Source organism: Pogona vitticeps, chromosome 2 (genome assembly GCF_051106095.1).
Source record: "Pogona vitticeps strain Pit_001003342236 chromosome 2, PviZW2.1, whole genome shotgun sequence".
Taxonomy (NCBI): Eukaryota; Metazoa; Chordata; class Lepidosauria; order Squamata; family Agamidae; genus Pogona; species Pogona vitticeps.
Genome location: NC_135784.1, coordinates 105,600,092 through 105,619,737, shown reverse-complemented (window position 1 = coordinate 105,619,737; position 19,646 = coordinate 105,600,092). Strand labels below are relative to the sequence as shown.

At 42.7% G+C, this 19,646-nt stretch overlaps 2 long non-coding RNA genes across 2 annotated transcripts; one reads left to right on the top strand and one right to left on the bottom strand.

The window, feature by feature from the left end:
* Nucleotides 1-881: 881 nt before the first annotated feature.
* Nucleotides 882-7,875, bottom strand: LOC144586842 (uncharacterized). The gene is made up of 3 exons (XR_013541897.1): nt 7,667-7,875; nt 4,851-5,014; nt 882-3,121 (listed from the first exon to the last, which is right to left on the bottom strand). It is a non-coding gene; the product is annotated as an uncharacterized LOC144586842 (long non-coding RNA).
* Nucleotides 5,377-18,733, top strand: LOC140704499 (uncharacterized). Its single transcript, XR_012083720.2, has 2 exons — nt 5,377-10,082; nt 10,556-18,733. It is a non-coding gene; the product is annotated as an uncharacterized LOC140704499 (long non-coding RNA).
* The last annotated feature ends 913 nt before the right edge of the window (nt 18,734-19,646 follow it).

Below are 19,646 nucleotides of genomic sequence, written 5' to 3'. Positions count from 1 at the left end.
AATAACAGTTAAATATTGATTCTTGTCCCGTATTGTTCAGTTCTCTCTGGAAAGCAATTGTACTTCACCAAATACCTTCCCCTTGGATTCTATCTATACTTCTGCTGAAATCAAGTTTCAGTTTGACCCCAACCCACAAAACAGTCATGGGAGCAATGCTGTGAGATCAGAGATGCCCATCTGTATGGCTTTGCAAAGTGCAGTACGCACAAATGGTTTGTAGCCTCATTAAGCAAAGGCAAAATAAGTGGTACATTGGATAAAATACTTGTATATGTTCCTACAAATAAAAGTTTTCCAGAGGGAACTGAAAAATAAAATGTGAAAAGAAATATCTCTATAACCAATATACTATATTCATAGCAGATTTTTTAAAGATAGTGGTTGAAATTCTGTTTATGTTCTACAGCAGGCTTGTCCAACCTGCGGCCCGAGGGCCGCATGCGGCCCAGGTCAGCTCATAATGCGGCCCAGTGCAAATTTTTATTTTTAAAGAAATTCCAAAATTTCAAGTTACACTGCTGGTGCTTGCGGCTGGAATGTGGCCGGGGCATGTCACAACAGTAGAGGGGGAGAGAGGGAAGGAAGGAAGGAGTGGGAGGGGTGGGGAGGGGAGGGGAGAGGGGGGCTGCGTGACTGCATTGTGCCATCCCCGTCAATAGGTGGACCCCCTCCCGGCCCCATAAAGCCGCCGGAGTCGAAGCTGGCAGCCTCTGCTATTTGAGATTGCAGTTGCCGGTAAGCGTGCTTGGAGTGGGGCTGCGGAGGAGGCTAGGGCTGCTCCCCCCATGTGGCCCAAACCAAATGTATGTGCAGCCCAAACCAAATTTTCATCTTCTAATGTGGCCCAGGGAAGGTGAAAGGTTGGACACCCCTGTTCTACAGTATACGGCCGATTATGTCACTATCATGGAACTTAGACAAACAGGATTTCAGCCAGTGTGTATAATGAAAATCATAGGTAGATGCTGTAAAAAAAAGTAGGAAGTCCTTATTTGCAGTAGGGAAATCCATATTTGTTTGTGGGTCAGGATCATTTCAGTACAAATAACATTTAAATATTGATTACTCAATATTTAAATTATGGATTATTCCAATTAATTTAATATAGTTTTGTCTCTGCCATTTGGAAAGGAATGTGCAGAGAAGGGGAAATGGATGAACAGTGACTGGTTCCTAGTTCTCATCCATTTTGCCTTTGCTTGATGATGACGTCTGTCAGTGGTGGTGAAATTTCAACTACTTCCCCCTTTTCAAAAATATTAAAGGCAACCATCCATTATCTTTTAATTATTATTGGGACTGTTCCCCACATGTGCCTCAGCTCCTTTGCAGCAAATGTATGCTTTCAGCTGGGATTGTTCACCTCCAGTGCTGCTGTTTGGTGTTTACCACCTCCAGCCCTGTGGATGGACATTCTGCATGACAGTCAGGACCTCAATGGATGGGGTTTCCATTAACATATGCATCTCAGGGTGGGGGGGGACTCCATCAAGTGATCCTCTGGTAAGGGAAAAACTAAGACTAATTTTTCCTGACAAGCTGGCTAGTTGAAAATATGGCAAAAGTATACATGCAGTACTGATTTCACATAATTCTACACATTTCCCTTTTACGCACCATTGTTTCCTCTGTGCAGTGAGGTTACTAATGTTATTTTTAAGTGACAATTTCTATAATTGAAATCTAGCTTTCTCCCAAAAGCTGGGAGCTCTGTGTCTCAAAACTACATGGCAGGCAAGGTAGAATTTTCCAATGATTTCAAAGTAGAAACTAAGCATCTTGAAATGCTCACGCACTGGTTTTCTGCCACAAAACCCATTACAAAAAAGGGTATATGAGGCATGTTGAGTTCAAGAACATTAAGAACATCATTACAAAGCAGTATATGTGCATGTGTGTGTGTTTGAAGTGTTTGTGACCAAATCAGCAGTGTAAAACCTGTTGTTTACATCCACCTGCTCTGTTAGTAACCCATTCTTCAGAAAAAGCAAGCTAAGGGCCTGTCCAGACAGATATATAGCTTGCTATTTGGATTGCTTTCGGTGTGGTTTGGTTTGAATCAAACCACTGTATGGTGTCCACATGTGTTTTGACTTAGAGCAGTTCATCCTGTCCCTTTTTAGAGCTGTCCCACTCCTTCCTGGCACAGTGTTTGGGTTTTTGAGGGTTGGTTTGTTTGGTTTTTGTGGCGGGGGGGTTGGCATGATTCAGCATGCTCCTAATTATCTCATGGAGTAGCCTGTACATCTGCTAGTTCACACCGGATGGAACTTGGGGCAGTGTTAATTAAGGTGACAACCCTGTGACATATTAGGTAAGTTGTGATATTTTAATGGAGGATAGGAAATCCCCTTCCTTTATTTTCATTTTCTCCACTATATTTTCTAATATATTTCCCTATTGATGCAACACTGTTCTTGATAAACCAGGTACATTGGTGGCATTATGTATGCCGTGCTAGATAGAAGCATTGCTGTTTCACTATGTCACTTCCTTTAAGGGGAGGAGGAAGTAACTGCAGCACACTGCATTTATGACTTCAGGAAAAAGCAAGGAGAGGGGCTTTGTTATAGCATCATCCCCTCTCCTCCAATATATTTTTGCTCAGTGCTTGTAGGAGGGGGAGGCGATATATGGAAAAATAAAATACAGTAAAAGCAATTGCTGGGGAAAGCAGCTGGACTGGAGACTGGCTTTCCTCAAGCACACATATACAAATGCCCTTTTGAAGAATAAAGTATCTATCTTTGGATTGCCTACTCAGGCTCTGCCCCCACAAGGCAGTGCAACCCCAGTGGAGCCTCAGCTGAGGAGAAAGCGGGTTTAGCTCCCTTCCATCTCCCCAACGTTCACCCCAACATTTCCCCCTCATGCTGGCACTGCTGCCACAAGCTTGCCATGCCACCACTTCCTTACTCATGAGTAAGCCAGGTAAACCTTATTCATGAGTAAGCTGGCGATCCAAATCCCTATCTAGTCCCTTCTCACGAGAGAATAAATGTCTCCAGTGTGAATAGAAGGATCGCTCAAGTGCATCGCACTGAAGATAAGATTTAAGCCCGAACCAGTGCGCTCCAAATTCCTCTGTCTGGACAGGCCATGAAGCCTCTGAATTAACCTACAAAGGGAAGACAAACAAGAGCATGTTAACTTCAGTATCTAGAGTGCAAAGCACAGGGCTGGGGATGGAGAGAGTTTTCCAAAGCAAAACACAAGCACATTTCTTTGTACCCACAGTTTTCTGCTTCAGCAGCAATGCATAAACAAAAAAAGGCAATCTTGGGGCAGTAAATGGAGCATAATTCTGTGGAAGAAACCAGGGCAAATGGGGAAGGACCTACCCAGGTACACAAACAAGGAAGAGTTTGAAATGAATAGGAAAGAACAGAACTAAAATTAGCAAGAGCAATCCCTCAATTGATAGCAGATGGGGGGGGGGGGAAGAAGAGGTGGGAGACTTTAAAAAAGAGAGAAGATAGATCATTTAAATGGTAAAAGGTAGGGCAAAAAACAGCAAAGCTTGAATGTTCTGATATCAATCTCCCAGATTCTCATTGATAACTCCATGAGAATTAGGATTCCAGATTTCAAAAGTAGGAAAGGCTCAGGGGAAAGGAATTATAAATTTCTAAAGGGGAAAAGAAATATGGACAAGGGGAAAAGGGTGGCCAGGACTGCAAATTCTGCAGATCCCCAGGCAACCCTGTTTCAGAAATAAATATTGGGAGAAAAAGGGAGAAATTGCAAGAATTGAGTGTCTTCTTCCTGCTACCTAGATCATGTGGGTTACGACATGAGGCTTTAAATGCAGTGGAAGGTGAGGAGGGAAAGAATGACTTCTGAGGAGTGGAAGCTTAGCGGATGCCCTTCCCACTCCAGAATAATAACACAATAATTTATGAGGAACCTCACTTGCCTCAACATGGATCATTAGGGGAGTAGTTTACATAAGTATGAACAAGGTAGAAGATACATTATTGGTGGGCTACCTTATTGTTTCTTTGCTGAGACAGTGGTTCCCCATTGCTGTCGATAGGTTCTCTGAAACCATAGGGTCCTGCAACTTTTTCCAGATTCAGTTTCCCCGTATTTATACAATGGGATCCACAAGGCTCTGTCTTCTCCCCCATGCTTTTTAACATCTGCAGGAAACTGTTCGGAGAGGTCGTTCAGGGGTTTGGAGTGAGGTGCCATCAGTAGACTGACAACACCCAGAACTATCATTCTTCTTCATCAAGATTCAGGTGAAGCAATGGAATTTCTGAACTGGTGCCTAGAATCAGTCATGGGCTGGATGACAGCCAATAGACTGAAACTTAATCCTGACAAGACGGAGTTTCTGTGTATAAGCAGTTTGTATATTTAAAGAAATGGCATTCCGCCTGTTCTGGATGGGTTATAATCAAAGTCTAGATGGAGTTTCATCACAATAGCCCCAGGTAGTCTCTGTGTCAATGAGTGTCTTTCATTAGCTCAGGCTATTGTGCCAGCTGTGGCCTCCCTGGAGAAATATAACTTGGCAAGATGATAATAGCATCTAGGATTGACTACTGTGATGTGTTGTACATGGGGCTAGTAATACTGTAAATACAGTTCGTAGAATGTAGTGGGCTCCAATATAGTTGGCTGGCTGTTAATTGAGATGGCCAATGGGCAAAAGAACAACCACAATAGTTCAGGTTGAAGGCCCATTTAAACCAGTGTTCTGTACTCACAGGGGCCAATTAGATGCATACTGGAATTCCACACAAGTGGGCTATGAGTGCAGTATGGGGCCTTCATTATTTCCCCCAAAACCTGCTGGTCAGGGGCACATGGTCTCCGACTACGGAGGCAATATATCTCACCAGTTCTGGAAGAACTTCTCTGTCTTCTGGTGGACCATGTGAAGTGCTCTTGTCCAGTTTGAAAGCCTGATATGGTTTAAGGCATAGGTTCCTGAAGGATGTCGTCTCCTGTACCAATTGGCACGAGCATGGCGGTCATTTTGGAAGCTCTCTTCCAAGTGGAGCTGGAGACCACAAAGAAAGCAAGAAAGCACTCTGTACTCTAGCCATGCTCAATGTTCATGTTTCACTGGGCAGAGAGCTCTAATTAGGGATCACTTGCTTTTCTCTGGCAGATAAACTTTGTGTTTCTTCACTGCTACTTGCTAGGAAAACGTCTATCAATGTCTCCTTGTTCCCTCTCCTGAAATACAAACTGCTTTTCAGGGCTTAGGCCAAATTTAAGTCATACCAATATCCGTTTGCATTGTTTTCTGTCCCGGTCTTCCCAAACCCACCCACCTTCCCATCTGTCATCGGGCTCCCAATTTCAGAGCACTACTGTCACTCTAATTTAGATTGAAAGCATCTCACAGCAGGGCTTCTTCCCCTTACATTTTAACTCCTCTCCTCAGTTTGCTCAGCACAATAAAAGGTGCAATAGAAGTAAGAGATAAAATAATCATGAGGAGGAAATGGCAGCAGCAGGCTTGGTGAAAAGGATGCAGTAGCCAGGTGGGAAATTATATAATAATTACAGGAAAACGTCCCCAGCAACATCTGTAATGACCAAGCACTTCACATAGTCTTGTTTCCTGGCAACTGGAGAAAATGTAAAATGCTGGTGGGGGGTGACTAGCATCACTAATATTCTGTCCTGCTTAAAACATACCTGGGAGGCTCGGATGAGTCTGGTCCACATAGCAAGAGTATTATTAAAGAAAAACCACACAGTGATGTTGTAAAGTCGGGGAAAAGACAATCATCTCTTTGGTTAAAACTGTTCCAGATGGAGAACCATTGTCAAGAATGGCCGGGTGAAACAGCAAGTGAGGCTTTAGGAACCTTTGTGTACAGCTGTGTAGAAGAGGTAATGTCACCTGGTACGTATAGCTTGTAGGAGCCCTGCCCTCTTTCTGACTTGGCTACCCTCTGAGAAACTCAAAGCCTTTATTCCATAACCTAGCCCAACGTTTGGATGTTCAAAAGTATACCATCTGAATGCAATGAAACTGAACCCTAAGAAAGTTCACATGGCACAATACCCTGCCAATCTATGCATTAACATAACCTGAATAATCTGAAGGACAATAGCCCACAGGGAGTGGAATTTATGCAGGGGTTGGCATAACAAGTCCCATTCATACACTGGGTCTGCTTTAGTTGGGGGGTGTTAGATTTACGCCATAATGATTAAGTGAAGCAGGGGGGCTTATTGTAAACTGTGCTAGCTGCACACCTACCTTTACAGCACCAAGCACAATTTCAATTACCACTTTTATGTCCAGCAAGGCTCTTATGTCATTTAACAGTTCTGTGACAAGCTGGAATCTGGAAACCAAGGCTTTTCTCATTACTGTGAGGACAGGCTTAAACTGTTAGATTGCTGTACGGTTACACAGCTGTTAAAAGACCAAAACACTCTGCCAGCAATTTTTTTTCAATGCTTTTGAACCTAAAGATGAAGTCACTTGTGATACAGGCCCACACTCCCACCTAATCATCATGCTTCCTGTCTGATGAGCATAGCCTTCTCATAACTTTCCAGTATCTAATTAGGCAACATTATCAACTGGAGCTCCTGCTGTTCTCTTTGGCAAAGGAGCCTGTGACTTCAGCCTTTATAGGATAGACAAAAATTATTCAGGGCTTTTCCCCCCAATCATAAAATTACATCTTCATGTCGAAAGAGATTAGATTTGCGTGACCTTCATTCTGTAGCTCATACAGCATGAAAAGATGGCAATTCCACCATCATGTAAGAGATCAGTGAAAGGCAGTCTTAAGCTAAGCAAGCCCTCTTGTGCTCAGGGCACTGGGTACTGTACTTCGAGTGATAAGCAATCAGCAAGCACGAGAAAGCAACATACAAGGAGCCTGGTGGGATTCCAGACCTTGAACATCCACATCAGTTAATTCATAAAATACACAATCCAAAATTACTTTGTTTGAATCTCCCATTCTTAACAGTGGTGCAAATGAAGCTACATAATTTAAAAAAAAAACATTACAAATTCAAACTAGATTTATTCCAGATGTTCACAAATTAAAAGCCACTAGATCCAATTACTCATACTCTTTTAAACCTTTTCATTATTCCATCATGATCACAAGTCCTATTTGTTTCAATAAAATCTGCACCCCAAGGCTTCTTGATGGATGGGGGAAGGGGCAAGCCTTTGACAAAAAGAGAGTATCATATCCCCACCCCCTGTGGCTCATTTATAAATAAAGCAAGGCACATGCTTTAGCAATTGTAAAAGCTGGGTAACCAAAGCATAACAATTATTGTGTTAATGCTCTGAGCAGTGGTAGAATCTTGTACATGTGGCATAGGCAGTCTAGGGCCAAAATGCAATGCTGGTACTCTCTTGTACCATTCAAAAACAAGGCTCTGCAACACGCCCCTTTAACACAGCATAGCTCCTGACACAGAAGCTAATTCTCATTTCCAGTAAAATACTTTGTTTATTTAAATAAAATAACACAGAGTAATTGTCACTGCAGTTGAAAGACCTAAAGTTAGAAACACATTCCTCTGATTACACCACTTCCTGGCACCTGCCTCTCACAGAGATTTGTTCTGGCACAGAGGAATGAAAACAAAGCAAAACACAAAACTGACTTGATAAATGAGAGGGATATAAAAGGAGGGGGAGCTGATTTGTGGCACTCACCAAAGATGCGAAAGGAGAGGAGAAGGCCACTGTTGTTGTTTCAGGTGTCCTCCTGGGAAGCTGTTTTCTTAGAAACAGGAAAGGCCTCATACATACTCCTCAAATGCCTTCAGATGTCAACAGCAAAGACCTCTGCATACCACCTCATCCCAGTCCTATTGTGTTTCTTCAAGTCACCGTCATTCAAGGGAGAACAGACTTGTGGGGGTAGGGAGAGGCAAAGAAAGAGAATGGGGTGGGTGAGCATCCCACTTGGGGGATTACACCGATTCTCTCTACTGCTTGTGCCCCCTAATACTGGAGAACACCTACTATCCTTTTGTATTTATAGGATGAACAGCTGAGACTTTATGCGTGCAAGTTTTACTCTGCTGAATGAGGCTAAGGCCCATATTTCACCCATCCATTCTTCAGTCCAATACATCTGGCCTTTCGTATACAGTGTCTGAGCTACTATGAGTTTATAATTTCATGTCATCAAGTCAATTCAGACTTATGACAGCCCTTTCCAAGGGCTTCTAGTACTAAGTACTCAGAAGTAATCTATCATTGTCTTCTCCTGGGGGCACAGAAATTGGCATTTCTCCTACAAAGCACTGGAGGGGAATAGAACTCATGACCTCTGACCCCAGCTTACTTAACTATCCAGCCAGGCTAACACTGAGTTGCTTTCTGATTAATGTTTATTTCATGTTCATTTTCATCTGTTAAGACTGTGGTTCCCAACCTTGGCTCCCCAGATGTTCTTGGACTTGCCACTTCTGGAAGCCATCACCACTGGGTGTGCTGGCCAGGAAGTTGTGGTCCAAGAACATCTGGAGACCCAAGGTTGGGAACTGCTGGGTTAAGAAGACTGTTTCTGACTAGCCTCAGTGCCAAGTGATGGACAAATTGTAAATTGGCATTCATTTTAATATCTTAATACATAAGAAATTCCCTTCTCCTCCTGTGGAAGGCACACCACTCATGATGAGCTAGTGCCACAATTAACAATATTGCAGCCAAAACAGAAGACAGTTCAGTGGTATAATTTCGGAACATTTTCTCCATGTTCCAAGTTGGATGCTGATCTGAGAGATCTTTACATGCCTCCAGTTCTGAGGACCCTGGCCTCAGGGATGCTCACAGAAGGGACATTTTTGTTATCTCAATGCACTGCCCACAGTGCTCCAAAATGCTGTGTATGAAGAAATGAAAGGGAAGGCTTCCGGAGGAGGGGTCAATATTGGGAACAGGCACAACCAGCCTAAGGTAAAATGTCAAATGGCACTCTTTTCCTCTAAAGCTGCAGCGCACAATACCCCAAGCAAGTTACACAGAAATATGAGGCATAACATCAGTTCAACATCTTTCTCTACTTCCTTGACAGTAAAACTATTGTTTAATTAATAATTTTCTGCCCTTTTGAAATACCCAAAATCTGCTGCCTGAGACAAATACCTATTCCATACTCTGACTACTGGGGGGGGGGGAGATACAACTTGTAGGAGGTCCTCCTAAATATGTACACATCAGTATTGAGAAGTTAGTGCAATGTGTGGCCATCTGATTTTGGTTTAGCTACCCCGTGTTCCCTAGCCTAGCAGCTCTCCCAACCTATCCCACACTATACAGGATGATGCCATTATGCAACAGAGAGGATTTCCAGGGGCACAAAATGCCACACTGAGGAAGAAGAGGAGAAAAACCTCTTTATGTATGTTTTCTTCCAGTTGGCATTCTCAGGATATAGTGTTTTGTTTTCACATCTTCTGAAAAGCACTTTGGGGATATCATTTGAAAAGCCAGCTGCAAACATGTCTAAATAAATCAAATACATAGAATGTTTGTCTTTCATAAATTACTTCTGCCTCCCAGTTTTGTCTATATTTACCAGTCTCCCATTAATATATACAAGACTTTCTCTCACATTAAGTGTGTGTTGGATTACAACTTTACATCTCTGGAGAAAATTTTAAAATTCTAATCCCCCATAAAGTGTTGGCAGCTGTTCTACACCTGCAAATAAGGGGGAAATAATTGCTGGTGCTTTTTAATGCATAAATAATTGCTGGTGCTTCTTAATGCATTTGAGGAACTAAAAAGTTTTTAAAAAATACCCCAATCAATTTGCCATCATTAGAATTACAGGAGGATTATGCAGATCAGATGGAAGAAGTCAAATTCTGTCCACTAACTAGCTTTTCCTTTCACTCTGTTTCTGTATGATATCTGCAAAGGCAAACAAGGCGAAATGTTCTGCTTCTGCAAGCCAAAAGCCCAGCCTGCCCTTGCCTTCAGCATTCCTCTGGTTGTGATGCAAGAATACCAATTAGGTCTACATCCATTCATTTTGTTTAGAGACGTCTCCCTTGCATATATACGCTGGGCTTGAGTCTCTGCGGCGGATTCTGGGAGAGAAGCAACTTCAGCCCAAGTAAGACATTCCTCAACCAACACTGTGAATCTTTTGTGTACTTGTTGTTTCAGGTGTCCAGTGTCGCAGCCCCCATTGGAGACAGGAAGTGTCCCATGTCACACTGTTTTGTCCTCTTGTAGCCTGATATCAAAGAATCAGCTAGCCAGTTCCTGTGATCGCTAGATGGGAGTTTGGTTACTCTCTCATCATCCTATCCCACCTCCCCCCAACGCCAGCCGGCAGTTATGGCTGAGAATGTGCCTGGCTGCCAAACATGGAACAAGACAAGGCTTTATTTAAGAGGCTTCCTTCATTTTCTTAAAGGGAGTGGAATACAAACCTTTAAGGGCAGCTTTGAAGCCTCTCCAGAGGAGGGATGATAAGGACTTGCAGTGTAAGAAATGGAAAGGTCCTGCACAATTCATACTTTTTTAAAAAAAAGAATCTGTAGTTTTGGTTTGCACCAGTAATGTTAATTTCCTTTCTTTTAGCAACATCATACACGTACTCCAAAGGCATGGGGCTCAGCATCCTGTCCTTCCTTCCTTCTCTCTCATAGTACATTTTCATGAGGCTCAAGGAACAGGTCTCTGAATGGGTAAACTCCCTGTATCATCAGCACCTACTAAAGAAAGAAAGAAAGAAAGAAAAAGAAAAGCATGCTAAAATAGCTTCCTGACCCCCTACTACCATCCAATATGAAAAAAAGGGCTCAGAAACAGGGAGAGCCTGAGGCAGCAGGAAGGGAGGCACAGACCTCCAGGCACCGATTGTTATCTCTCCCTTAAGAGAGGACAGGATCTGGAAAGAAGCAAAGAGGATTATCTCGCCAGGTTCCTCGCAGGATAGGAGATCAATGTTTTCACCATCCGGTCTCCTCCACAGATTGGCAGAGAAGAATCAAGATGTTCAAGGAAGAATCTTGTTCTCTGGCTCTTGTCCATTCCCCACTAACCCCCATCAATAGCTAAAGCAAGGTTTGGAATGCGTAAAGGAATGCCAGAACACCCCTTGGTCTGAACCCGCCCCCTTTCTCCAAGCTAGTGCCCTCCAGCTATATTTGTTGTGTTTCTATTCCCCCTTTCCCCCCCAGAAGCGCAATACTCAGTTTATATGTTTGCTCCACATTTTAGCCTCACATCCATCCTGCAAGGTCAGTTGACGGCTGTCCCATGATTCCAGATGGCAGCCGTCCCTTACCTCATGACAACGCGGACAGTGGCTTCAGGAAGATGTGGTCAACTTGCATTTAGTGGGCATCAGATTGGGATTGGCTTGCACTTGTTACCCCAGTATTCATTTCACCCTCATACCACTGAGGCTCCAATTAGGTTTTCCAGTTTAAAAACGCATAGTGGGGGAATCCAATGGTGAGCACTCTAAAAACTCAATACCTCATAAGTGAATTGTGAAAAAGTATATCAAATTCTTGTCAAATTCAACAAACTGCTATATGCTCATGTCAACTGAAAGCCGAATCCAGAAACTAAAGATACAAAATTCAACTGCTGAATGTTGGAGGATGCTCCTCTTTACCATCCCTAACAGGCCAGTTGAACTGTTTTATCTAAGACTTTATAATGCTTCCGTTGAGTAATAAAATTAGACTTTGGCTACTTGCAATTCAGAATATTTTCACAAGCAGCAAGGCCCCTCCGTATGTCTTTGTTCTTCTGAAAACCTCACGGAAACTGCTTGGTTGTTCTGCATCTATCGGACTGCATCGGAAAGCAGCAGCGTGGCCCTTTGGTACCCAGCCCAATCTCCATATAATGGAGCATGCACAGAAAACATTTGAAGGGGAGCCTGAGTGTCCTTCATTTGCTGAGATGGGCAGGAGACTCCAACATCAATGATGCCCATGTTGCTCTTTAGGCGACACAGAAAAGACCCTTATGTATCCAGAGAGAAAGATCCTCCTTTTTGATGTGGGATCCATTGGCATGAGAGCCAAAACTGCTTAAGGAAATCAGTCTGATGAGCTGAGTGTTATTCAGCATAAGAATAGAGCCTAGAGTCGGCCTAAAAACTGGATGATTACATTCAGTCAAGTTACTTGGAAAATGTTAGGCCGTTCTCGTTGCTTAAAAAAAATAAATACAACTTGTCTTCTTGAATAATCCTTGAAAAGAACTGAGGCTGGTTTTGCGGGCTGTCATTAGTAGCAGCAGCCTTGTTCAGACTTTGACTGCCCAACAGTAGTTTCTGGTCCAGGTTTGGCCAACTTGTAGTCCTCAATATGATGTTAGACTTCAGCTTTGGTAATTTCTAGGTAACATTATTCAATAGCATAAATAATGATGAGAGGTGCAGACCAACAACATCTAGATGGCCATAAGTTCCCTACATCTGCTCTAGTCAGTCCAATTTGACCCATTGGTCATCACACAACAAGGAGTCAACTGAAGGCCACAGAATGTGTGAACCCAGAGCCTACAGCACAATAGTTTTTTTATCCTTCACCTTCATTTCCCCTGTCTGTGCTATGCAAGTAACATCAGCTGCCACCTCATTGCGCAGTTACCCAAATGGTGCAATTTTTAGAGAAAACTGCTGTTAAGTTAAGAGATCTCTGTAGGCATTACCAGTTGCACATCAAGTCACATGACTCGGTATGCAACAGATAATATCTGTGAAGATTTCTTTGTTGTTATTTAGTCGTTCAGTCGTGTTTGACTCTTCATGACCCCACGGACCAGAGCACGTCAGGCCCTCCTGTCTTCCACTGCCTCCCAGAGTTGAGTCAAATTCATGTTGGTTGCTTCGATGACACTGTCCAACCATCTTGTCCTCTGTTGTCCCCTTCTCCTCTTCACACTTTCCCAACATCAGGGTCTTTTCCAGGGAGTCTTCTCTTCTCATGAGATGGCCAAAATATTGGAGCCTCAGCTTCAGGATCTGTCCTTCCAGGGAGCTCTCTGGGTTGATTTCTTTCAAAATGGATATGTTTGATCTCCTTGCAGTCCAGGGGACTCTCTGGAATTAAGAGTATCCCATTGATATCCACAAACACCAGCAGAGCTTCAACAAAAAAGAAGAAAGTTTAAAACTCAACAAAGTCTGGCTCCCAGCACTGAAAAATACAGCCAGCAAAAGGTCAACAAACTCTACCCAGCTACAAGGACCAGAGATCACTGCACACAAAAGACCAGTTAACGACACCCATCAATCACAGAGACAGATGATCTCTCCCTCTTATCACAACAAATCACCCACACACACAAAACACGTTCCCTCAGCTATAAATACTCAACTATCCAAGCAAACTGCACCAGAGCATAGACAGAGTTCTGACTCCTGCCCTCCGAAGATGCCGTCCACAGAGGCTGGTGAAACATTAGGAAGAACAACCTTCAGAACACGGCCAAATAGCCTGAAAAACCCACAACAACCATCAGATCCTGTCCGTGAAAGCCTTTGAGAATACATTGAACGCCTCATTTAAATTCCTGATTTTTTTTCTTTTTGCACACTTTGCAGCTGTTTCATTTAACACCCTGAGAATTAGTCATTCCGCTCTGCCCTGCTCTTGCCTCGTTCTGCTCCCCCTCCCCTGTCCCTCCCCTGATTATCTGTTGCAGTGAGTTTGCCAGGTGCAAACTAACCACCCTGGAGTCCTTCAGCTGTAGAAATGCAGCCATATGGGACTAGGCTAGGCTCTCGGTTAGTGCTCAGACGGCAGTAGGTCAAGTTAAAAGAGGGACACATATCTGAGCCTCCGGAGCAAAGAACTACAAGTCGGAAAAAATACATCTTTCTGTCTGCTTGAAACAACACTCCTGTAGCTGTGTGTACAAAACCTTGAGAAAACTGTGTCGAGGAGCTGCTTCAAGGGTCAGATGCAATCAGCAGAGTTTGGAAGAAACCATGACTCTTGCCATTTCACAGGCAGGAGAAAGATCCTAGTAACTAGTCCCCTAATAATCTGCAATTAACTGACTAATTTTGGTGCATTAACACAACATTTCAAAGAGGTTTTCGTTTCATTGCATTTCATTGCAATTTAATGGCCAGGATCCTGCTGATGCCCACATATGGCTTGTATAATTTGCTGCAGCTACACAGTGAGGTGGCAGGGCATGTGGTTACACCCCCGATTATGATACCAATAGAATGTTTACCAATGTGATACATTTTTGTCCGTCTTTAATTTGTATCCAATGTTTTAAAACATTTATTTTACATGTATCTGTTTTGGTCTTGCTGTGAGCTGTCTTAAGTCCCAGCTTTTGGACACTGGAGTATTATTTGGTTCAGTCAGTCTGCAGTCTCCTGCCTAAAGCCTCAGTCCTACATATGCTAAGCCCAGTAGCAAATTATACCCATAGAATAAAACTTCATTATTTAGGAGAGGTTCACTTTGGAGTAGAGATGATAAATTCTTCAAAAACAACAACAACAAAAAAAAAACACCAAAACCTCCAGTTTATGAATCTGGGATATTGGGCTTCTGTATCCACAATTCAAAAAGCCAAGAAATGGCCCAATATTGCTGCACAATATTGTGCCCATGTTGCCAACAGGAAAAAAGGATGCCAACCTTTACTTAGCAAACGACAGCCTGAATGCTGTCAACTCCATGTAAATAACATTTTGCTAATATCTTTTGCTCACTTTTCACTAAGGAGTTTAAGATAGTGTCCTTAGTTTTCCTCCTTCCTCCTCACAACAACAATTCTGAAAGGTAGGCTATGCAGAATGGAAGAGTAATTGGACCAAGTTCACCTAGTGAGCATCAGGCTGACAGCAGTCATGGGCTAAAATCCTATTGCCTAGCCTAGTAAGTCACAATTAAATCAGGGCCATTTGAATCAATGGAGTTTAGAGAGGACTCACCTAATCCCCACCGATTCAATGGGCTTTGTTGTTCTTTAGTCGTTTAGTCGTGTCCGACTCTTTGTGACCCCATGGACCAGAGCACGCCAGGCCCTCCTGTCTTCCACTACCTCCCGGGCTTACTCCTGTGCAACTGATTACACTAAGCAACAGGATTTCATCCATTATGTCTATACATCATGTATAATTCTAATATAAATTCCATGAATGGAGAACAAAGGTTACAATTTTAAAAAAACACCTGATAAATTGTTTGCAAACTAGGCATTAGAAAAAAAGAAGCAGAAGGATCAGTTTTTGCAGCTAAACCATCTAACATGATGTAGGGGTGCTGCAGATAGAACTCTCATGTGAGTGTTCTGGGAGGTGATATGGGGATTCCGTGGGAGCCTTTATTGCCCTGTGTTAACTCTGTGTGAGGCGAAGAGCACCTCGCCCAGGATCAGGAGAGTGTACAGTCCGACTCTCAAATAAAGACAGAAGCGCAAGAGACAGGAAAAGGAATTAAGTAAACTAGAAATAAAAGAAGAGACTGAAGGGGGCACAAATCAGGCGGGAAAGGAAGAGGAGAAGGAGGGGTGGAGGCAGAAGCATGTTGGGGAAAAGAGGAGGAAGGAGAAGAAAAGGAAGAACTTGTAGAGTTGATCCAAGAAGACCCTTGGACAGGCGAATGGGTAGAATTCAAGGTGAGGAGATACCCAGTTTTAATAATGTTAAGACTTATGATTTATTGTTAAAGTTGGATGATGATAAAGAAGACTCAAAAATTGATGAAGCCATGTTAAACAATAAACCGGTTTTATTGGAAGAGTTGGGTGTGACGACTGCTTCTTTGGATAAAGTAAAGAAAAGAGGTAGATGACAGGTGGCAAGATCACACCCTGGCTTAAATTCACACACAATTATGTGTGCAAATTTGCACATGCACACATACACATTTTTTTTCGAGCTACATAGATGTCCTGCACAGAGAGAGAGAGAGAGAGAGAGAGAGCACACAGGGAGAGAATCCACTACCAAAGACAACAAGAATGTAAACATGTTTTAGGACCGATTCTGGAAAGTGCTTTGGCAGAGTGAAAACCATGGCACAAAGAAGTGCTGTCTGGATATTTAAAACTATGGCCTTCGTTCAATACGTCCTTTACAAACTGGACAGTATAGTCCATGCCTTTCCTTAAAAGTTGACTTCCTCAGTTTGGCAGGCATAGAGCAATCAAATGACCCTATGTTTGAGGACAGTGTAAGATTAAATAGGCAGTTTAAGGAGAAGAGAAATCTCTCTGTTTCTTATCCCAAATTTAAGTAATATTCTTGGGCCTCCTCCCACTTTTTTTTTTTAGGGTTGTTATGGTGTATTCTGTAGAGGCACTTTAATTTATAGCATCCTTAGTAGACGTTCCAAGGTATATGAGATCTTCAAGGAGTGGTTTACCTTTACCACCATCCATGACCAAGAGGGAGTTTGAACCCAAATCTCCTGGGTCTGAAACTATCCACTACACCACACTGGCTCTGCTCTCTTGTTTGATTGTAAAGCCAGACTTTCTGATTATGTGGCACCCTGATGGTAGAGTGGTTAGATACGGTTAGGCTAAGACTCTGGAGATCATGAGTTCAAACCGCTTCTCTCTCTCAGAAATGGAAATGAGGAAAGCCATTTATGTGCCACCAGAGAATGTAAATGTAATAAATAAACAAATAAACAATGTTCTCCTCTTGAAATAAAAATGCTTCTCAAGCAAAACCTATAGTCTGCTGGAAAAAGGCAGCAGCCTTTGAGCCACAGATTTAATCTACCTCAGGAGCTAAACTGCAAAGGAAGGAAGGAAGGAAGGAAGGAAGGAAGGAAGGAAGGAAGGAAGGAAGGAAGGAAGGAAGGAAGGAAGGAAGGAAGGAAGGAAGGAAGGAAGGAAGGAAGGAAGGAAGGAAGGAAGGAAGGAAGGAAGGAAGGAAGGAAGGAAGGAAGGAAACAGGTGAATGAAATCAAATTGGCTACCAAGATTTAGAAATAAGAAACTTAATTTTGAGAAGGGGGAAAAGGTATGCCTTGAAGTTTTTTTGGAAGGTGACTCCTCTCTGACTATTGGTATTCCCTGGCAAGATGCCCAGCCTACTTGCTGGTCAGCTGTTCCTGCTTTGCCTTGCGGTGTTTGCTGAGCTACACAGGGCTCCTTGTCCTCATCTGCTATCCATATCACTTGGTTCCAGACCATGTGACACCTTATTTCCGAAAGACTCTGGAACTGAATAAAATACTTTTTCTTTGCATTTTCATTTATATCAATTATGGAGCCAGCACTCACCCATCCACATGAGAGAGAGAGAGAGAGAGAGAGAGAGAGAGAGAGAGAGAGAGAGAGTCATTTTTATGGCTATCGGAGCCTCCTCTCCACCCCCAGTACCACTCAGGGAACACAATTCTTCTCTAAAACAAGGTGAAAGCCACCCATCTTGTTTTAGCAGAAGATGTTTTGCTTTCAACCAGAAGTGCTGTCCTGCTGAGTCACCTTAACAGTCTTCCCATGTGCAGAGGTTACTGTGCCCCTTCTCCAGTTGGCCCTGGGACTAGAAAAATGATCCATAGATCCTATCCACTACTGATTAACTGCTGGATGTTTTTTTTTTTTAACAAAAATACTTGTTTCCACAGTTAGCTCTCAGAGTAATCACTTTGGAGTATGAATCACCTACCTGGGGGATCCTTGAACTTCTTCAGGTGGAGCTTTGAGTCTTGCTGTCACAGGTGGCAGAAGGTGCTTACCAAAACTGGGTAATTCTTTGTAATAAGCGACACCCCCTCAAAAGGTATCACATTGTTCTGCACCAATTCATCATTTGCCCTCTAATTTTCAGCAATTCAGAGACTTTATCCTAGAGAACAAAGGCTTTCCTGACAATGGGCCACTCCATTTGTTAGCAGGTGGGAAAGGAGAAAACCAGTAATTATGGTATTAGAACACAGTGAGAAAACACTGGAAGGAACGGACAACCCTTCCATCGTACAAAGTGGTTAGCCGCCCTCTGCAGTCTTGTTCACCTCTGAACTGTTTCATTAAAGCCCTCTGTGTAATACTTCACAGTTTGGAACCGCTAAAACTCAGCCTTACCAGTAGATCAGATTTCATCAGATTCTGTATGAATGGCACTGGTTGGATTCAGACAACTCTGCTATTCATGCAATTATAATTATACTCTCCAGAGCTCGCATCTTGAGGTAGAGTCAGTAAGATGAAGACACAAAGTTAGGTGCCTCTTCCATGTTATGCTTTCTGTGCATGTACTAATGCATTGTTTGTTGTTACCAGCATTATTGTCTTTTCCTAAGAGTCTTCTCATGATATGTCCAAAATGCAACAGCCTCAGTTACATCATTTTTGCTTTTAGGAAATTTTGATTGAAACTGCACCCGACTTGTTTGTCTTTTTGACAGTACATTGTATTTGTAAAGTTCTTCTCTAGCACCATATTCTGAATAAACCATTTTTTCCCTGTCAGCTTTCTTCACTGTCCAGTTTTTCACATCTGCACATAGTACAGATGTGAAAAAGTACAATTGTGTTGATGATCTTCGTCTTGATCTCCAGTGACACATCCTTACACTTGAGGATCTCTTCTAGTTCCTTCATTGCTGCCCTTCCAAGTCCCAGTCTTCTTCTCATTTCTTCACTACTTTATCTGCATGGATAGATGATTGAACCAAGGTATACAAAATCTGTTTCAACTTCTTCACTGGCAACATTAAATTAGTGCAGTTTTTCTGTGGTTATGATTTTTCTGTTCTTATTTCTCAGATGCACTTCTGTTTTTTCTTTCTTTCTTTCTTTTTAAAATCATCACCAGGAGTCATTTCAAATCATTGCTGCTTTCTGCCAGTAATATGATTGTCCCCTGCATATACTGATTTATTGATGTTTGTTCCACCAATTTTCACTCCTCCTCCATCTGCATCTAATCCAGCGTTCCCTGTGATACTTTCTGCATACTGATTGTGCAGACAGAGAGATGAAATGCTCTCTTGCATGACACCTTTGTTTATGGGAAATCATTCTGTTTCTCCATAGTCTGTCTTGTGGATTGATTACTGCAATAGTCTCTATGTGGGACTGCCCCTGGACCTGATCTGGAGATTACAGTGGGTCTAGAACATGGCAGCCAAGCTGGTGACTGTTGTGGGCAAATTTGGCTACATCATCCCCATTCTGGCTAGCCTTCACTGGTTACCCATTGTGTCCCAGAACAGGTTCAAGGTGTTAACACTCACATATAAAGCCCTCTGTGATTTGGGACCACATTACCTGTAAGAGCGTCTTTCCCCCATGTCATCTGCCTGACCCACCAGATCCTCCCAAGCCAGACCCGTTTGTGTAGCTACCCCAAGAGAGATCTGGAAATTTGTCAGGGATAGGACCTTCTCAGTGGTGGAACCAAGATTATAGAACCAACCTGCAGATGAGTTGTGCTCCCCATTGCTGTAGTCATTTAGTAGGCAGCTGAAAACATTATTCTTCAGGGAGGTATTTCACACTGACCCTAGCTGAACTTCCCGGCTTCTGTATCCACTTCAGGCTGAGAACTGACTCTCCCATTGGGTTTTCCAGTTCTTAGGCTTTGTTCTATTATGGGTATGATATTTTTGTGTTTAGTGCTTTGTTGTAGTTCTATTTTAATGGTTTGTAAACTGCTCAAAATAGTGCTTCAGCACTAATGGGGCAGTACTGTATATAAATTAAAGTAATAAATAAT